Raw genomic sequence first — 21,860 nt, forward strand, 5'->3', positions numbered from 1 at the left:
TGACCATCATAAGACCATGGGGGAGAGGAAGGAAAAAAAAGGTTAGAGAGGGAGGGAGCCAAAACATAAGAGACTGTTAAAAACTGAGAACAAACTGAGGGTTGATGGGGGTGGGAGGGAGGGAGGGTGGGTGATGGGTATTGAGAAGGGCACCTGTTGGGATGAGCACTGGGTGTTGTATGGAAACCAATTTGACAATAAATTTTATATTAAAAAAACAAACTTAAGCGACCATCAACTTAATATTCACTGCTATATGCCTTAGATAATTATATGCAAAATTAATGGTAATGTGAAATCAAATACCTATAATAGATATGCAAAAAATAAAGACAAAGGGATGTAATTTTATCACTGAAGAAAGCCAACTAATGATGAGAGAAGAGAGCAAGGGAAGAAAGGAACAGAGAAGAACTACCAAAACAACCATAAACAAGTAACAAAATGGCAATAAACATATCTATCAATAATTACTTTCAATTTAAATACACTAAACGCTCTAATCAAAAGACTTAGGCCAACAAAAAGGATTTAAAAAGTAAGACTCATCTATATATTCTCTATAACAGACTCATTTCAGACCTAAAGTCACAGGCAGATTAAAAGTGAAGGGATAGAGAAGCATTTATCATGCAAGTGGATGTTTAAAAAACCCAGGATAGCAATAATTATATCAGGCAAAATAGATTGTAAAATATTTATCAAGCAAGTGGATGTGTAAAGAAAGCCAGGGCAGCAATACTTAGATAAGACAAAATAGACTTTAAACAAAGACTGTAACAAGAGACAAAGGACACATATAATCATAAAATGAACAACCCAACATGAAGATATAATAATTAAAAATATTTATACCCCCAACACAGAAGAACCCAAATACATAAACAGCTAACAACAAACAAAGGAACAAACCTATAGTAATACAATAATAGTGGGGAATATTAGCACCCACTTACATCAACGGACAAATCATCTAAACAGAAAATTAATGTAGAAACGCTGGCTTTGGATTAGCCTAGATGGATTTAATACATATATTCAGAACATTCCATCCTGAAAGAGCAAAATATATATCCTTTTTAAATGTATACGGAACATTCTCTAGAACAGATCACATATTAGGCCACAAAAGAAATCTCAACAATTTCAAAAAGATTGAAGTCATATCATGTATCTTTTTTGACCACAATGCTATGAAATTAGAAATCAACCAAGGAAAAAATATGGAAAGACCACAAATACATGGAGGTTAAATAACATGCTACTAAACAATAAATGGGTCAACCAAGAAATCAGAGAGAAAAAAAAAATACATGGAGACCTGTCTGGCTTACTCTGTAGAGCATGTGACTCTGAATCTCAGGGCTGTGGGTTTGAGCCTCATGTTGGGCATAGAGATCATTTAAAAATAAAATATTAAAAAATACGTGGATGGTCGCCTGGGTGACTCAGTCAGTTAAGCGTCTAACTCTTGATTTCAGTTCAGGTCATGATCTCAGGGTTGTGAGATCAAGCCCCAAGTTGGGCTCCATGCTGGACATGGAGGCTGCTTAAGATTCTCTCTCTCCCTTTCCCTCTGCCCTCCCCTGCTCATGCTCTCACTTTTTCTCTCTCAAAAAATGCATGGAGACAAATAAAAATGAAAACACAATGGCCCAAAATCTTTAGAATGCAGAAAAAGTTGTCCTAAGATGTTAGTTTATAGCAATACAGACCTACCTCAATAAGCAAGAAAAATCTCAAATAATAAATCTAACCTTACACCTGAGTTAGAAAAAGAAAAAAACAAAACCTAAAGCCAGTAGAAAGAAGAAAATAATATAATAAAGATAGATCACAAATAAATTATATAGAAAATTAAAATAAACAAAACAAACAAACAAAAACCCCAGTAGAACATATCAATGAAACCAGGGACTGTTTCCCTGAAAAGATAAAAAAAAATTGATAGACGTCAAGCCAGAGGCATGGAGAGAGAGAGAGAGAGAGAGAGAGAGAGATGATTTATATAAACAAATTCAAAAATGAAAGAGGAGAAATAACAACCCACACCACAGAAATACAAATGACTGTAAGAGAATATTAAAAAAAATATATGCCAAAATTTGGACAACCTACAAGAAATGGATAAATTCCTAGAAACATATTACCTGCCAAAACTAAATCAGGAAGAAATAGAAAATTTGAACAGACTGACTACCAGCAATGATATTGAATCAGTAATGAAAAAAATCCCCCCAAAAACAAAAGTCCAGGACCAGATGGCTTCACAGGTGATTTATACCAAATATTTAAAGAAGAGTTAATACCTACTCTTTTCAAACTATTCCAAAAAGTAGAAGAGGAAGGAAAACTTCCAAGTTCATTCTATGAGGCCTGCAGTACGCTGATACAAAAGCAGATAGACACCAGCCCCCAAAATAGAGAACTACAGGCCAATATGTATGATGCAGAAAGATGCAAAAATCCTCAAGAAATATTAGCAGGTGGAACCAAACAATATACTTAAAAAATCATTCACCATGATTAGTGGTATTTATTCCTGGGATTGAAGGGTGTTTTAATATTTGTAAATTAATCTATGTGATAGATCATATGAAGAAAATAAAGGATAAACGTGGTCATTTCAGTAGATGCAGAAAAAGCATTTGAAAGAGTACAACATCAATTCATGATAAAAGCCTACAACAAAGAATGGCCACAGGGAACCACCTCCACATAATAAAGGCCATATATGAAAACCCCACAGGTAACATCACCCTCAAAGGGAAAAACTAAAAGCTTTTCCACTAAGGTCAGAAATAATACTAGGATGTCTACATTCACAAATTTTAGGGTGGAATTAATTTTCAATGAGATTATAGTCTACACTTGATCTTAGCCAAAAGGCCGAGAAGCGATAAATGAGATTATAGTTTAAATAAAACTATTAAATTTAAATTTATTTTAGTTTAAGATAAATGAAATTGCTAGGATATTACATTCTAAAAGATTTATCTAAGCATAAAAGAGAAAATAAGACACATTAATAAGTCAGAATTATTATTATTATTATTATTATTATTTTTAGGTGTAGAATTTAGGGATTCATCACTTACATACAATGCATACATACAACACATAGTGCTTATCTCAATAAGTTCCCTCCTTAATACCCAACACCAATTTGACCCATTACCCACCCATCAACCCTCCATCAACTCTCACTTTGCTCTCTATAGTTAAGAGTCTGTTTTCTGGTATGCCTCTCTTCTCCCTTCTTTTTTAATCTATTTTGTTTCTTAGATTCCATATATGAGTGAAATAATGTGGTATTTATCATTCTCTGGCTGACGTACTTAGCTTAGAATAATACATTCTAGCTCCATCCATGTCATTGCAAATGGCAAGATTTCTTTTTTAAAAAAAAATTTTTTACGTTTATTTATTTTTGAGACAGAGACAGAGTATGAATGGGGGAGGGACAGAGAGAGAGGGAGACACAGAATCAGAAGCAGGCTCCAGGCTCTGAGCTATCAGCCCAGAGCCCGACACGGGGCTCGGACTCACAGACTGCGAGATCGTGACCTGAGCTGAAGTCAGACGCTTAACCGACTGAGCCACCCAGGCGCCCCAGCAAATGGCAAGATTTCATTCATTTCATGGATGTATAATATTCCACTGTTTGTGTGCGTGTGTGCGTGTATGTGTGTGTGTGTGCGTGCATGTGTGTGTGTGTGTGTGTGCGTATGTCACACCTTTATCCATTCATCAGTAAATGGACATTTGGGTTCTTTTGATAATTTTGCTATAGACAATGCTGCTATAAATATCGGGGTGCGTGTGCCCCTTTGAATTAGTATTTTTGTATCATTTGGATAAATACCTAGTAGTGCAATTGCTGGATTGTAGGGTAGTTCTATTTTTATCTTTTTAAGGAACCTCCATACTGTTTTCCAGTGTGGCTGCACCAGTTTGTATTGACACCAACAGTGTAAGAGGGTTTCCCTTATTCTGCATCCTCACCTACATCTGTTGTTTCCCGTGTTGTTAGTTTTAGCCATTTTTACAAGTGTGAGGTGGTATCTCATTGTTGCTTTATTTGTATTTCTCTGGTGGTGAGTGATGTTGAGCACCTTTTCATGTGTGTTAGTCATCTGTATGTCTTCTTTGGAAAAATGCTTATTAATCTTTTCTCCCATTTTTTAGCAGGATTATTTGTTTTTTGGGTGTTGAGTTTGCAAAGTTCTTTGTAGACTTTGGATGCTAACCCATTATCAAACATCCCATTTGCAAATATCTTCTCCCGTTCTGTCAGTTGCCTTTTAGTTTTGTTTATTGTTTCCTTTACTGTGCAGAAGCTTATCTTGCTAAAGTCCCAATAATTCACTTTTGCTTTTGTTTCCCTTGCATCCAGTGATGTGTCTCTAGGAAGAAGTTGTACTGGCTGAGGTCAAAGAGGTTGGTGCCTGTGTTCTTCTCTAGGATTTTGATGGTTTCCTGTCTCACATTTTGGTCTTTCATCAGTTTTGAATTCATGTTTGTATATGGTGTAAGAAAGTGGTCCAGTTTCACTCTTTTGCATGTAGCTGTCTAGCTTTACCAACACCATTTGTTGAACAGACTGTCTTTTTACCCATTGGATATTCTTTCCTGCTATGTCAAAGATAAGTTTACCATATGGTTTTGGGTTCATTTCTGGGTTTTCTATTCTGTTCCATTGATTTATGTGTCTATTTTTGTGCCAGTACCATATTGTCTTGATGACTACAGCTTTGTAATATAACTTGAAGTCCGAAATTATGATGCCCTCAGCTTTTCTTTTCTTTTTCAAGATTGCTTTGGCTATTCTGGGTCTTTTGTGGTTCCATATAAATTGTAGGATTGCTTTTTCTTCTCTCCTCTTCTCTCTTCTCTTCTTTCTCTTCTCTTCTCTTCTCTTCTCTTCTCTTCTCTTCTCTTCTCTTCTCTTCTTCTTCTCTTCCTTTCCTTTCCTTTCCTTTCCTTTCCTTTCCTTTCCTTTCCTTTCCTCTTTTTTAATGTTTATATATTTTTGAGAGAGAGATAGAGAAACAGAATGTGAGCGAGGTAGGGGCAGAGATAGGGGGAGACACAGAAGCATAAGCAGGGCCCAGGCTCTGAGATGTCAGTACAGAGCCCGATGCAGGACTTGAACTCATGAACCATGAGATCACGACCTGAGCCAGAGTCAGATGCTTAACCGACTGAACCACCCATGGGCCCCAGGATTGCTTTTTTAGGTCTGAGAAAAATGTTGATGTTATTTTTATAGGGATTGTATTAAATGTGTAGATTGCTTTGGGTAGTATAAACATTTTAAAAATATTGGTTCTGGAGGGTGGGTGATGGGTGTTGAGGAGGACACCTTTTGGGATGAGCACTGGGTGTTGTATGGAAACCAATTTGACAATAAATTTCATATATTGAAAAAAAATATTGGTTTTCCAATCCATGAGCATGGAGTGTGTTTTCATTTCTTTGCATCTTCAATTTTTTTTGTCAGTGTTTTATAGTTTTCAGAGTACATATCTTTTACTTCTTTGGTTAGGTTTATGCCTATGTATCTAATAGTTTTTGTTGCAAGTGTAAATGGGATTGATTCCTTGATTTCTCTTTCTGCTTTTTCATTATTGGTGTATAGAAATGCAACAGATTCTTGCACATTAATTTTGTATCTTGTGACTTTGTTGAAGTCATGCATCAGTTCTAGCAATTTTCTTGTGGAATATTTTGGGTTTTCTATATAGAATTTCATGTCATCTGCAAATAGTGAAAGTTTTATTTCTTCCTTGCCAATTTGGATGCCTTTTTTGTGTGTTATCTGATTGCTAAGGTTAGGAGTTCGAGTACTATGTTCAATAATAATGGTGAGAATGGACATCTCGGTCTTCTCTTGACCACAGAGGAAAAGCTCTCAGTATTTCCCCATTGATTATGATATTCGCTGTGGCTTTTTCAGATATGGCCTTTATAATGTTGAGTTTACATTCCCTCTAGCCCTATTTTGTTAAGGGTTGTTATTATGGATGGATGTTGTATTTTGTCAAATGCTTTTTCTGCATCTATTGAGAGGTCATATGGTTCATATTCTTTCTTTTATTAATGTGGTGAATTACATTGATTGATTTGTGAATATGAAACTATCGTTGCAGCCCAGGCATAAATCCCACTTGACTGTAGTGAATGATTCTTTTAAGGTATTGTTGAATTTGATTGGCTAGTATTATGTTGAGAATTTTACATCAATGTTTATCAGGGATATTGGCCTGTAGTTGTCTTTTTTAGTAGGGTCTTTGTCTGGTTTTGGAATCAGGGTAATGCTGGGCTCATAGAATGAGTTTGGAAGTTTTTCTTTCACTTCTATTTTTTTAGAATAGAATGAAAAGAATAGGTATTAACTCTTCTTTAAATGCTTGGTAGAATTGCCCTATTAAACCATCTGGTCTTGGCCTTTTGTTTGTTGGGATATTTTTGATTACTGATTCAATTTCTTTTCTTGGTATCAGTCTGTTCAAGTTTTCTATTTCTTCTAGATTCAGTTTTGGTAGTTTATATGTTTCTTAGAATTTATACATTTTTCCCAGACTGCCCAATTTGTTGGCATATAATTTTTCATAATATTCTCTTATAATTGTTTGAATAACTGTGGTGTTTGTTATTTCTTTTCTTTCTGTTGTGATTTTTTTTTGCTTTAGCTCTTTTCATTTAGGAAAAACTTTTTTAACATTTATTTGTTTTTCAGAGACAGAGAGAGACAAGACATGAGTGGGGAGGGGGGGATGTATAGAGAAGAAGACACAGCACCTGAAACAGACTCCAGGCTCTGAGCTGTCAGCGCAGAGCCTGATGTGGGGCTCGAGCACACAAACCATGAGATCATGACCTGAGCTGATGTCATATGCTTAACCGACTGAGCCGCCAAAGCACCCCATCTTATCTTTTTAATTTTGGATAAATCTGGCTAGATATTTACCAATTTTATTAATTTTTTTCAAAGAACCACCTCCTGGTTTCATTCTTCTGCTCTATTGTACTTTTTATTTCTATAGTATTTACTTCTGTTATAATCTTTAGTTTTTCTCTTCTTCTGCTGGCTTTAGGCTTTGTTTGTTGTTGTTGCTCCTTTAGATGTAAGTTTAGGTTTTTTAATTTGAAAATTTTCTTGTTTCTTGATGTAGGCCTGTATTGCTATATACTTCCCTCTTGGGACCACTTTCTTGCATCCCAAAGGTTTTGTACTGTCATGTCTTCATTTTCAGATGTTTCCATGTACTTTTCAAATTTCTTCTTTAATTTCCTCGTTGACCCATTCATTCTTTAGTAGGATATCCTTTAACTTCCATGTATTTGTGGTCTTTCCAAATTTATTATTGTGGTTGACTTCAAGGTTCATAATGTTGTACAAAAAGATCCATGGTGTAATCTTAATTTTTTTATACTTCTTGAGACCTGATTTGTGACCTAATATGTGTTCCATTTTGGAGAATGTCCCATGTCCACATGAAAAGAATGTGTATTTTGCTGCTTTAGAATAGATTGTTATGAATATATGTCAAGTTAATCTTATCCAATGTGTCATTCACAGCCATTGTTTCCTTGTTGATTTTCTGCTTAGATGATCTGTCTATTGCTGTAAGTGGGGTGTTGAAGTTTCCTACTATTATTGTATTATCAATAAGTTCCTTTATGTTTGGTATTAATTGTTTTATATATTTGGATGTTCTCATGTTGTGGGCATATTTACAATTGTTAAATCTTGTTGGATAGTCTCCCTTATTATCATATAGTACCCCTCTTTTGCTTCAGTCTTTGGTTTAAACTCTAATTCGTCTGAGATAAATATTGTTACTCTCACTTTCTTTTGATATTAATTTTAATAATAAATATTTCTCGATCCCCTCACTTCAACATGCAGGTGTCATTAGGTCTAAAATGAATATCTTGTAGGCAGCATGTACATGGGTCTCATTTTTAAATCCATTCTAATTCTTCATGTCTTTTAAGTGCAGTGTTTAGTCTATTTAGATTCAGTATAATTATTGATAGATATGAATTTAGTGCCATTTTGGTACTTGTTTTGTCATGTTTTTCTGGAGAATTTCTCTATTCCTTTCTAGTCTTTGTCACTTTTGGTCTTTTATTTCCACTCAAAGAGTCCCCTTTAACATTTTTTGCAGGGCTAGTTTAGTGGTCATGAATTCCTTTAGTTTTTGTTTGTCTGGTAAATTCTTTATGTATCCTATTCTGTTTTTTATTTCCAATAGATTATCTATCTATCTATCTATTTATTTATTTATTTTTATTATGAAATTTATTGTAAAATTGGTTTCCATACAACACACAGTGCTCATCCCAACAGGTGCCCTCCTCAATACCCATCACCCACCCACCCCACCCTCCCACCCCCCATCAACCCTCAGTTTGTTCTCAGTTTTTAAGAATCTCTTATACTTTGGTTCCCTCCCTCTCTAACCATTTTTTTTCTTCCCCTCACCCATGGTCTTCTGTTCTGTTAAGTTTCTCAGGATCCACATAGGAGTGAAAACATATGGAATCTGTCCTTCTCTGTATGACTTATTATGTCTCCTATTCTGAATGATAGCCTTGCTCAATAGAGTATTCATGGTGGCATATTTTTCCCATTCAGCATGTTGAATATATCATGCCACCCTCTTATGGCTTGCCATGTTTCTGTGGAGAGATCTGCTGTTAGACTTATGTGTCTTCCCTTGTAAGTTAGTCACTTTTGTCTTGCTGCTTTTAGGATTTTTCTTTATCACTATATTTTGAAAATTTAACTACAATATGTCTTGGTGTTTGCCTTTTTCATTGATTTTGATGGGATTTCTCTTTGCCTCTTTTATTTGGATGTCTGTATCTTTCCCCAGATTAGGGAAGTTTTCAGCTATTATTTCCCTCAATTAAACCTATGCTTTTTCCCTCAATTTAATTTAATTTAATTTTTCCCTCAATTAAACCTGTCCTTTTTTCTCTCATCTTCTGGGAGTCCTATAATACAAATATTGTGTTTCATGGAGTCACTGAGTTTCCTAAATCTCCTCTCATCCATCATTCTTCTTTCTCTCTTTTGATCAGCTTCATTATTTTCCATAATTCTATCTTCTATGTCACTTATTCATTCCTCTGCTTCTTCCATCGTGTGGTTATTTTGTTCAGTTGGTTTTGAATGTCAGTTATTGCATTTTTATTTCTGATTGTTTTCAAGCTCTTTTGTCTATGAGGTAAGGGTCTCTCTGATGTCTTCCATGCTTTACTCAAGCCTAAAGAGTATCCTTATGATTCTTGCCTTAAATTGTTCATCATGCATCTTACTTTTATTTGTTTCAATTAGATCTCTGGCCTTGACCTTTTCTTGTTCTTTCTTTTTAGATGGATTATTCCATCTTAGCATTTGTCTAGGTCTATTTTCTTTTTTGTGTTAGAAAATCCTATTATGTTTTCTGCTCCTGAGAGTAGTGGCTTTATGAAAAAAAAGTCATATATTTCCCAGGGCCTGGTGCTTCAGGAAGAGTCTCTGGTGTGGGCTGCATGCACTGTGCTGCTATATTTTGGTTCCTCTATCCCTTATTTCAGTCATTTGAAGTGGCCTTTCCTGCCTGCAGTGGACAACGTTTGGACCTTGAACAGAGTGTGTCGAGTTTTAGCTAGGTGTGCTTTGGTGTGCTTGTTAAAATTGACCTGATGCTATCTCCATTAGAACCGAAACTTTGTAGAACTCTATGATCAGTAGATACAGTGTGTGTGGGTGTTTGTGCTGGTCTTCTATGGAAGGGGTCAGCTGTTCTGGTCTTTAGGCACACTTGCTGGAGAAAATCAGTAGCAGCAGAGTTCTGGGGGGCAGAACTTGGTGCACACAGATTAGGTAGCTTGTGTTGGCACTCTGCTGTTTATTGAAATTGGTTAATGCTGCATCATGGGGGAGGAAAATGGTGCCAGCCTGTTCCTTTTCTCCCAGAGTGGGGAGTCCATGCTCGTTGCTCTCAAAGAAGCACTTTCAGAAGAGTGAATAATTACCTTTCATGCATCCTAGGCATTTTTCATATTGCTGTTTTCACACTGTCTGTCTCTGGGTTGCTTGGGCGCCTGGAGCAGTGTGGTGCACTTTTAGCTTTACCACAGCCAAGCCTGCTTACTTTAAAACTCCAAACTTTCGGGGTCTGTTTGGACCCTTTCAGGCAGGGACCATGTTGATCTTCTGGAAAAGGGATTTTCCACATTTGGATGGATGCAGGCTTGACCCAGAAACGTAGTCACACCAGAGCACTGGGGCATGGGATTTGGAGAAAAGCAAGCCAAACAGCTAGTGTCCTGGTCAGCCACCCACAGCAGGTATTTCTGTGCCTATGCTGAAGGGTGGGGAGGGAAATTGCACCTTCCAGCTCTTTTGTACTTGGAAAGGTAATACCTCCTCTCACAGATGTGCTCCAAGAAGAAGTACAAGCAGTCTCTCCCTGTGTGACTTAGGAGATCCTCAGATTGTACATTCTTCTCTGGGGTTTCTTGCCTGCCTTCTCTCCAGGACTAGGGCAGCACTCTCAGAACTCTATCCCATCCAAGCCCATGGACCTCTAAAACTCCAGTCTTTGAGCCCCACTGGTTGTAAAAACAGAAAAATCATCCCTTCTCACTTTCCCAGCCAATGGCTTTGGGGGAAGTAGTCTTGTGTATACCCCTGTGCACTCCACAGTCTCTCACCTTTTTATATGAAGAGGGCTCCTTTCCTTCTGCAGCACCCCTGATCCATTTCTCCCCCAAACCACATCTCTGCACTTACTACCTTCTTCAATGTGACCTCTTCTCTCTCTCTCATTTTGAAATTTGTTCCATCAGTTCTCAGGAAAAAAATTCTTGGGTATTCAGAATTATTCAATAGTTATTTAGCTGTGTTCAAGGAAGTAAGCATGCCATCTTAGATTCTCTTCCATTTTCGCCACTTTCATTCAAGATAGTACTGAAAGTCCACGCCACAGCAATAACACAAAAAAAAGAAATAAATGGCATGTAAATTGTTTAAAAAATCAAAACTTTCAGTAACTGAAGATGACCTGATACTATATATAAAAAACCTTAAACACTCCAATAAAAAGCTACCAGAACTGCTGAATTAATTCGGTAAAGTTGTAGGATACAAAAATAAATGTACAGAAATATGTTGCTTTTCTAATACTGATAAGAAAGCACCAGAAGGAAAAATCAAATAAAGATCTCACTTGCAATTGCACCAAAAATAATAAAGTAACTAGGAATAAACTCAGCAAAGAGGTAAAAGACCTGTACTCTAAAAACTATAAAACACTGATGAAATAAATTGAGGATGACACAAACAAATGAAATGACATGTTCATGGAATGGAAGAACAAATATTGTTAAAACGCCTAAACTCTCCAAAGTAATATACAGATTTAATGCAATCCTTATCGAAACACTAAGGGCATTTTCCACAGAAATGGAACAAACATTCCTAAAATTTGTGTAGAACCAGAAAAGACCCTGAAGAGCTAAAGCAATCTTAAAAAAAAAATAGATGTATCACAAGTTCAGACTTCAAGTTATGTCACAAAGCTGTCATAATCAAAACATCATGGTAATGGTACAAAAATAGACACATAGATCAATGGAACAGAATAGAAAATACAGAAATAAAACCACTATTATATAATCAATCTTTGACAAAGTAGGAAATAATATGCAATTGGGGAAACAGTCTCTTCAACAAATGGTGTTAGGAGAATTGGAGCACAACATACAAATGAATAAAATTTTTCCACTTTCTTTCACCACACACAAGAATAAATTCAACATGGATGAAAGACCTATGCTCAAGACTTGAAACCATAAAATTCCTAGAAGAATGTGTAGGCAATAATTTCTCTGACATAAGCCATAACATCTTGATATGTCTCCTGAGGCAAGGAAATGAAAAGCTAAAATAAACTATTAGGACCGCATCAAAGTTAAAAACCTTCTGCACAGTGAAGGACACTATCAACAAAAGTAAAAGGTAACCTACTGAATGGGGGAAGATATTTGGAAAGGACCTATCTTATAAAGGCTTAGTATACAAAATACATCAAAATATATAAAATCAAACATCTAAAAACTGAATAATCCAATAAAAAATGGACAGAAGACATAAGCAGACATTTCTCCAAGGAAGACATATACATGGCAAAACAGAGACATGGAAATATATTCAACATCACTAATAATCAGGGAAATACAAATGAAAACTGCAATGAAATATAACCTTACACCTGTCAGAATGGCTAACATCAACAACACAAGAAACAATAGATATTGGTAAGGATGGAGAGAAAGGGGAATACTCTTGCACTGTTGGTGGGAATGCAGACTTGTGCAGCCACTCTGGAAAACAGTATGAAGGTTCTTCAAAATGTTAAAAATAGAACTACCCTATGATCCAGCAATTGCACTTCAGGTATTTACTGAAAGAATACAAAAATATTAATTCAAAGGGAAGCATGCTCCACAATGTTTATAGTGGCATTATCTACAATAGCCAAATTATAGAAACAGGCTAAGTGTCCATTGACTGATGAATGCGTAAGGAAGATATGGTGTATAACTCAGCCATAAAAAAGAAAAAAAATCTTGCCATTTGCACTGATGTGAATGGAGGTAGAGTGTATTATGCTAAATAAAATAAGTCAGCCAGAGAAGGAGAAATAGTATATGATTTCACTCCTATGTGGAATTTAAGAAACAAGACAAATGAACAAAAGGGAAAAAAAGGGAAAGAGAGACGCAAACCAAGCAAGGGACTCTTAACTATAAAGAACAAACTGATTGTTACCAGAGGGAGGTGAATGGGGAGATTGGTTAAATAAGTGGTGAAGGGGGAACCTGGGTGTCTCAGTTGGTTAAGCGTCCGACTTCGCTTAGGTCATGATCTCACAGTTCGTGAGTTTGAGCCCTGCATTGGGCTCTGTGCTGAGAGATTGGAGCCTGGAGCCTGCTTCAGATTCTGTGTCTCCCTCTCTCTCTGCCCCTCACTCACTCACTCTCTGTCTCTCAAACATAAATAAACATTAAAAAATGTTTAAAAAATAAGTGGTGAGGATTAAGGTGTGCACTTGTTATGAGCACTAGGTTTGTGTGGAAGTGTGAATCACTGTAATTTGCATCTCAAACTCATATTACACTGTATGTTAACTAATTGGAATTTGAATACAAACTTACAAAATGTCTACACTACCCAAAGCAATGTACACATTAAATGTGATCCTTATCAAAATACTAACAGCATTTTTCATTGAACTAGAACAAACAATTTTAAAATTTATATGGAACCACAAAACACCCCAAATAGCCAAAACAACCCTGAGTAAACAAAATAATGCTTAAAGCATCACATTTCTGGACTTTAAGTTATATTACAAAGATGTAGTCCTCAAACCTGTATGGTTCTGGCACACTAATAGACATATAGATCAATGGAACAGAATAGACAAACCAGAAATAAACCTACAACTATGTGGTCAATTAATCTTTGAAAAAGATTAATTAAAAAATCAGGAAAGAATATCTAGTGGGTCTGCTACTACCCTTTTGTGTCTACCTTTGTATGTTAAGGCACATTTATCCCTAGTTGCTTTCAGAATTCTCTATCTTTGTATTTTGCCAGTTTCACTATGATATGTTGTGCAGAAGATTGATTCATGTTATGTCTTAAGGGAGTTCACTGTGCCTCTGGGATTTCAATGCCTGTTTCCTTTCCATATTGGGAAGTTCTCAGCTGTGATTTGTTCAAGTACACCTTCATCCCCTTTCCCTCTTTCTCTTCTGGAATTCCTATGATATGGATATTTTTCCGTTTGATTGCATCACTTAATTTTCTAATTCTCCCCTCATACTTCTGAATTTTTTTATCTCTTTTTCTCAGCTTCCTCTTTTTCCATAATTTTATCTTCTAATTCACCCATTCTCTCCTCTGCCTCTTCAATCCATGCAGTGGCAGCCTCCATGTAATTTTTCACTTCATTTATATCATTTTTTAATTCATCATGACTAGTTTTTAGTTCCTTTATCTCTGCAGCAGTAGATACTCTGCTGTTTTCTATGCCTTTTTCAAGCCTAGAGATTAATCTTATGACTATTATTCTAAATTCTTGTTCAGTTATATTGCTTATATCTGTTTTGATCAATCCTTTAGCTGTCAATTCTTCCTGGAATTTTTTTTGAGGAGAATTCTTCCATTTCATCATTTAGCTAGTTTTCTGTCCTTTATGAGTTTAAAAACCTTGTTATGTGCTCTGCACCTGTAAGCACTTCTATATTAAAGGAGGGGTTATACACTGTCGAGGGCCTGGCCCTTCAGGAGGTGTTTTGTGGATGGTGTTGCTTGTTCTCTGTTGTTGTGATTTTGGTTATTTTATTTCTCTACTTATAGTGATGTTTTGGACTCACCACGAGGTGTACTTTGATTTGTTTCTTGAAGTAGCCCTGTTAAGGAAAACAAACATACAAACAGGGACCAAAGACATGCAAGCACATAGACAAATAAAACAAACAAACATAAAAAACACACAAACATACAATAGTCACCCTTTTTTAATAGCTGCAGAATCTGTAGCAATACCCTATTTTATTTGTTTTCATGATGGAGGTTTATCAATTTTATTCGTTTCATCTAAAGGTTAAACCTTTGTATTCATTAATGTTCTCTATTGTTTTTTCATATTCATTATTTTCTGCTTTTATTTGTATTCTTTCCTTTCTCCTTGCTTCAGGTTCTTTTTTTTTTTTTTTACTTTCTGCTGTTGGAATTTTGATTGCTAATATGAGGACTTTTTTTCTTTTGTATTTAAATTTTAGTTAGTTAACATATAGGGCAATATTGGTTTTAGGATTAGAATTTAGTGATTCATCAAGTATATAACACCCGGTGCTCATCACAAGTGCCCTCCTTAATACCCATCACCCATTTAGCTTATCTCCCTGTCCACTCCATTCTATCAACCCTCAGTTTATTCTCTACAGTTAAGAGTCTCTTATGGTGTACTTCTCTCATTTTCCTCCTCCCCCTATGTTCATCTGTTTCATTTCTTAAATTTCACATGAGTGAAATCATACGGTATTTGTCTTTCTCTGACTGACTTATTTCGCCTAGCATAATACACTCTAGCCCCACCCACGTTGTTGCAAAAGGCAAGATTTCACTCTTTTTGATGGCTAAGTAATATTCCGTTGTATGTATATACTACTTATTCTTTATCCATTCATTAGTCGATGGACATTTGAGTTCTTTCCATAGTTTGGCTATTTTTGATAATGCTACTATAAATATCGGGGTGCATGTGCCCCTTAAATTCAGTATTTTTGTATCCTTTGGGTAAATATCTTGTAGTGAAATTTCTGGGTCATATGGTAATTTTATTTTTAACCTTTTGAGAAATTCCATACTGTTTTCCAGAGTGGGTATACCAGTTTGCTTTCTCACCAACAGTGTAAGAGAGTTCCTTTTTCTCTGCATCCTTGCCAAAATCTTTTGTTTCCTGTGTTGTTATTTTTGCCATTCTGACAGGTGTGAGGTAGTATTTCATCATGGTTTTGATTTGATTTGCATTTCCCTGATGACTGATGTGTTAGCTATCTGGATGTCTTCTTTGGAAAAGTGTGTATTCATGTCTTCTGCCCATTTTTTAACTGGGTCTTTTCTTTTTTGGGTTTTGAGTTTGATAATTTTTTTTTATAGATTTTGGATACCAACCCTTTATCAGATACGTCATTTGCAAATATCTTCTCCAATTCTGTTGGCTGCCTTTTAGTTTTGTTGATTGTTTCCTTTGCTGTGCAGAAGCTTTTTGTCTTGATGAAGTTCCAATATTTCACTTTTGCTTGTGTTTCCCTTGCCTCCAGTGATGTGTCTAGTGAGAAGTTGCTGTGGCTGATGTCAAAGAGGTTGCAGCCTGTGTTATCCTCAAGGATTATTATTTTTTTCCTGTCTCACATTTAGGTCTTTCATACATTTTGAATTTAATTTTGTGTATGCTGTCAAAAAGTGGTTCAGTTTCATTCTTCTGCATGGATGTCCAATTTTCACATTACCGTTTGTTGAAGACACTGTCTTTTCTGTATTGGATGTTCTTTCCTGCTTTGTCAAAGGTAAGTTGACCATAGAGTTGTGGTCCATTTAAATGGACCTGTTAATCCTCTTCACGTATTTTACTGTTCCCTTAATCCATTCCTTCTTTGTTAACCAAGAATTTTCTTCCCATATCTATGAGTCTCTTTCCATTTATTGCCTATATTTTTAATTTTATTCATTTATTTTTCTTTCTTATTGTAAAAGTTTATTATTTATTTTTTAGTAATCTCTACACCCAACATGGGGTTTGGATTCATGACCCTACGCTCAAGAGCTTCATGTTCTTCTGACTGAGACATCCAGGAACCCTCACTTATTTATTTTTCTTTTTTATTTGATGTATAGATGATGTGCAGAATGTTACATTAGTTTCAGGTATACAACCTAGTAATTGTACAACTAAACATGATGCTATGCTCACCACAAGTTTAGCTCTCATCTGTTACCATACAATGCTATTACAATACCATTGACTATATTTCTTATGATGTATCTTTCATCCCCAGTGATTTATTCATTCCATAACTGGAAGCCTGTACCTCCACTCCCTTACACCGCTTTTTGCTCACCCTCTACCTCCCTGAACTCTGGTTGCTATTATTTATTGGTCTGTTTCTGTTTCTGTTTCTTTGTTCTGTTTTTAAAATTCCATATATAAGTGAAATTCTGTAGTATTTCTCTTTCTCTGTCTGACTTATTTCATTTAGCATAATATCCTCTAGGTCCATCCATGTTGTTACAAATGGTAAGGTCTCATTCTTTTTTTATGGTTGAGAAATGTTCCATTGTGTGTGTATGTGAGACAGAGACAGAGACAGAGACAGAGATCACATCTTCTTTATCCATTCATCTACTTATGGACACTTAGGTTGCTTCTATATTTCTATAACTTGGCTGCAATAAAGAATGCTGCAATAAATATAGTGGCACACATATATTTTAAATTCTGATTAAAGCACATTACTTATATCTGTTTTGATTTAATCCCTGGCCATGACCTCTTCTTGTTCTTTCTTTTATGATGAATTTCTCTATCTTGGCATTTCATCTAGATATCTCTCTTCTAAGTGCTAAGAAAGCTTGTTATATTTCCTGCTCCTGACAGTAATGGCTATATTTTTAAAATGTTTTATTTTATTTTATTTCTGAGAGAGAAAACAAGAGAGAGAAATGGGAAGGGGCAGAGAGAGAGGAAGACGGAGGATCTGAAGGAGGATCCATGCTGTCAGTGCAGAGCCCAATGTGGGACTGGAACTAACAAAGCATGAGACCATGATCTGAGCTGAAACCAAGAATTAGATGCTTAACCGATTGAGCCTCCCAGGCACCCCAGTAATGGCTATATTAAGAGGTCATATACTGTCCAGGCCCTAGTGCTTCAGGAAGTGTTTTTGGTGTGTGCTGTGTGCACTCTGCAGTTGTGTTTTGGCTGCTCTTTCCCTCAGATCAGTCTCCTGTAGAGTTCTTTCTTGCCTGTATTGGGGAGTGTTTGGACCTTGTCCACTGTGTGGTGAGTTTTAAATAGGTGTGTTTTGGTATGCTTGTTAGAAAAAGCTGGATACTATTTCTCCTAGAGGCGAAGCTTTGCAGTAATCTCAGTAAACTTGGTGCATGTGAGGTATTGGTGCTGGTCTTCTTGGGGAGGAGCATGCTGTGCTGGTTCTCAGAAAAACTTACCCTAGTAAAGATACACCTGCAGGGTGCAGTGGGGCAAGGTTTGGTGTAAGTGGCTCTGGAATCCACAGGGGGTGCTGTATTGCTCACTGAATTCTGTCTGTGCTGACTGGCAAGGAGGAAAATGGTATCATCACCTGATCTCTTGTCCCTGGAGAGGCGAGTTCACATGCCACTGTCCAGAAAGCCCTCACAGAAGAGTGACCAATCTCCCTTCTCGTGTCTCAGGGTCCCCTCAAAACCCTGCCTTCACTCTGTGTCTGTGTCATCTACCTGCCTGGCCACGCAGTGCTCCTGTTTTAGGTGCATGGCTGGATTTCAAAACTTCAAATTTTATGGATACGGTGTGGCATAGACCTGCTCTTATCCTCTGGGGTAGGATCCCACTGTGTTGTGGCTGGTGCCAGTTTGTCTCAGAAAAGCAGTCACACAACTGCACAGGGACTCATAGTTTATGATAAAGGGTAACCAAAATCTGGGTTCCAGGTTAGCTGCCTTTAGCAGGTTCTTCTGCTGCTATGCTAATTTACGAGGCCACTAAACGGTGCCTGCCCTCTCTTTTGTCCTCTGAGAAGCAGTACTCTCTCCTAAATGCACTCCAGGAAGGAGAGTTGTCTCTCCTAGTGTGACACAGGGGATTCTTAGACCATGCTTTCTGCTCCCAAGCCTCTGTCCTCCTTCCCCACAGTATCACCACTAAGCCTGCCAAACATTCACGTGGGATGATGTGGACTTCTAAAACTTCAGACTTTGAGCTCTGCTGCTTGGAAAAACTTGTGATAATCAGCCCCTCTCTTTTTCCCAGTAAATGGTTTTGGTAAGTGTTTTTTCCTGTGAAATCCCCCATGTGCTGCTCTCTCTCTTTCTCTCTCCCTCCTCTCTCTGTGATCAGGGCTCCTTTGCTTCCACAACACCTGAAATTCTTTGCTCCCTCAAATCAACTCTCCACAGCTTGTACCTTCCATGATGTGGATGTTTTTGTCCCTTTAGGTATGTAGTTTGTTCTCTCAGTCCCCAGATCGATTTCTTGGGTGTTCAGAATGATTTTATATTTATCTGGCTGTGTTTGAGGGATGAGGCAAGCATAGGTTCCTCCTACTACTCAGTCATCTTAATTCCTCAGGTCTTTTCCATGCATGTGTCCTATCTTAGCCATGTATATGGATTTCTGAAATCTCTAGTATACAAGGGGCATTTTTGAATGCTCTAATTTCCCAAAGAGATTGTCTACCTAGCTTTTCCTCTTACGCTTTATCTGTCTTTATAATTTTTGGCTCAGGCATTTGTAGGTTTTTCATTTATCTTACACTGTTTGTTTTAGAAATGTCTAATCCCTTTCTGCCATGAGTAAATTTAGAGTTAGGTGAAACAGACATGATTGCTTCGTATCATTACTTTAGCTGCTCACAGACAGGTTAGTAGAGACAAACATAATTAACTGTGAATGAGGTCTCCTCTGTTCCTTCTGTAACCAGGGACAAGGTCCCCACACTGGGAACACAACTACTGCTTTCAGGACTATTGCTCAGCTGGGATAGTGGGGCAAGGGCAAGTAACAACGTCACAAAGTTTTTAAAAATTGTCTTTATTTTTTCATTCAACATTCACTTGGCTGCTATAAACATTTAAATGTTTTTCAGAGTCCTGACAAAGTTGTTTCTGACATTTTCTGCCTTTTTTTTTTCATGTTTCTGTGGAGATACTGACTTTTGGAGCTGGCTACTCTGCCAATTTTTTTTTTTTATTTTGCTCTGAGTCTTTTTTGGAACTTCATATTTTCCTTTACTGATCTGTTTATTCTGCACATGCTTTTTTTGACTACCGTTGTTTGATTCTACGTTATAACATCCAAAGTGTCCCTTCTAGTTATGCTGTGTCATTATTCTATATTTCTTTCATAGAACATATCACAATCTCAAATATTCTTTTAAATTTCTTTACTCACTACTTATCTCTCTCCCAATATTGGAATCTAAGCCCCAGGAGGCTTACATGGCTTAAAATATTGATGTCTGTCTTCTTTATCACATTCCAGCACCTTGCACAGATCCGGGAGCGATGTAGGCAGTTCATAAAACTTGATAAATATGCTGTGTGTCTTAATTGAACACTTCTTCTATGTTTTTTAGTAAAGCTTTGGAGTTTTTTCCCTATGAATCTTTCAAATCTCTCCTTTTCCCTAGGTAGTCATTTCTTACTTGTTTTGTAAAGGGTAATTGGTTATTGTTGGCATACAGGAAAGAAATTATTTTTTCTATATTATTAGGTAATGAGCTATTTTACTGAATTTAAAAATTAATTCTAATAGGCTTACAGTTATTTTCTGTGGGTTGATAAATAAGCCATCATAACTATAATCAGATCTATATTTGTATTCTTTTAAGGATAGTTATTCTTATTTGATAATGAACCAAACACTTTATTCCAATGGATAAAACTTCTAGAAAAATGTTAAGTTGTAGTGATGATAAGCATTTTTTGTCTATGATTTAATGGGATCACTACAATATTTCATCATTAAATAGGATATCATTGTGAGTCCTTATATTTTTAAAGTAATTGTTGTTTGGTCATTGTCTTTGGAGTTTTTATTTTATAAGAGACTCACAAAGGAAAGCACACCAAAAGAATGAATTTCCAATTATAGAATTTTAGAGACGGTGACATCTAATGTGGGTAGCTATTTTGGGGCAAGATTTTTATTCCTTTCTGTCATTTTCCAATTAGCATATTTCACCTTTGTTGAAGGTTCTTTTAGAAGGACTGGAGTACATAGGTGGTACCAACACACTGGTGTTTAGGATTATTAGACCCATAGCCATTGCAGAAAGGATGCAAATTCTTTAAGGTCAGGCAGAGCCTGTATAATTAACAGGTTGAGATACTCATAGCATTCATGGACTTATTTAGGAAAGAGTATGTTATTGTATATATTATTGAAATAAAAAAAGTCTCTACTATAGTCTTATTTGTGTCATTTAATGGCAGTAGCTACCAAAATGAATATAAAGAAATTCAAAACGTGTAATGAGCTAAGGCTAGTCTTTTTTGTTTTATTTTGATTAAATAGCAGTTTTGGCTATTTTCCATTGTGCTTAATAATTCTACATTAAGTGATAATGATTTGGCACTCTGAGGACAGTGCTGTATTTATATTTTAGATTAGATAGGGAAGAGCTTATGATTCATATACTTTTGGTTGGAGAGGGGGCAAGAAAAAGACTTGTTTATTTATTTAGAAAGTTTCTCTAACCAACTGTGTGATATATTGATTTATTCAATAAGATAAGGTAAAAAAAAAGATAAGATACAATAAGATAAATAATATGATTTCAAAGTTCACATTGACTTGATAGTTTATGGCTTTCTGTTTCTAAAAATTCAAAACTAAAATTTAAGACTGAAGTTTTCAATATTTGAGAATGACAAAACAGATGCAGAAGTCCAATTCTTTCCTCATAATTGGTTTCAGAGTATTGTCAAACATTTTACTTAATGATGTCTATCAATCTTTTTAAATTTTTAAAAATTTTATTTATTTTTGAGAGAGAGACAGAGACAGAGAGAGAGAGAGAGAGAGAGAGGGGGAGAGCAGGGGAGGGGTAGAGAGAGAATCCCAAGCAGGCTTTGCACTGTCAGTGTAAAGCCTGATGCAAGACTCAAACTCACGAACTGAGAGATCATGACCCGATCTGACACCAAGAGCTGGTCGCTTAACTGACTGAGCCACCCAGGTGCCCCATGTATATCAGTCTTAAAGAACTAACAGTAAAGCAACGTTGGAGGTATAAAGGACTTTACAGATTTTTATTCCAGCTTTATTTACATATGAGAATAGTCAGTTACAGATATAGATGTAGTAACTTGACTAAGTTCATACAGTTAGAAATTGGAAGTTTAGGGCAAGAGGAATTGAGATGGTGGAGTAGTAGGGACACCCAAAGCTTGCCTCATCCCTCGAACATAGCTAGATAAATATAAAATCATTCTGAGTACCCAAGATGTTGATATTAAGGCTGAGAGAACAAACTGCACAACTACAGGGAGAAAATAAGTC

At 36.3% G+C, this 21,860-nt stretch overlaps 1 protein-coding gene and 1 pseudogene across 5 annotated transcripts in view; both read right to left on the reverse strand.

Moving 5' to 3' along the window:
* The window catches only part of CYSLTR1 (cysteinyl leukotriene receptor 1), a 179,688-nt gene that overhangs the window by 79,783 nt on the left and 78,045 nt on the right, over positions 1-21,860 (reverse strand). The window lies entirely within an intron of this gene.
* LOC111558893 lies at positions 2,753-2,901 on the reverse strand (annotated as a pseudogene).

The sequence above is a fragment of the Felis catus genome, chromosome X (assembly GCF_018350175.1).
Source record: "Felis catus isolate Fca126 chromosome X, F.catus_Fca126_mat1.0, whole genome shotgun sequence".
Classification (NCBI taxonomy): Eukaryota; Metazoa; Chordata; class Mammalia; order Carnivora; family Felidae; genus Felis; species Felis catus.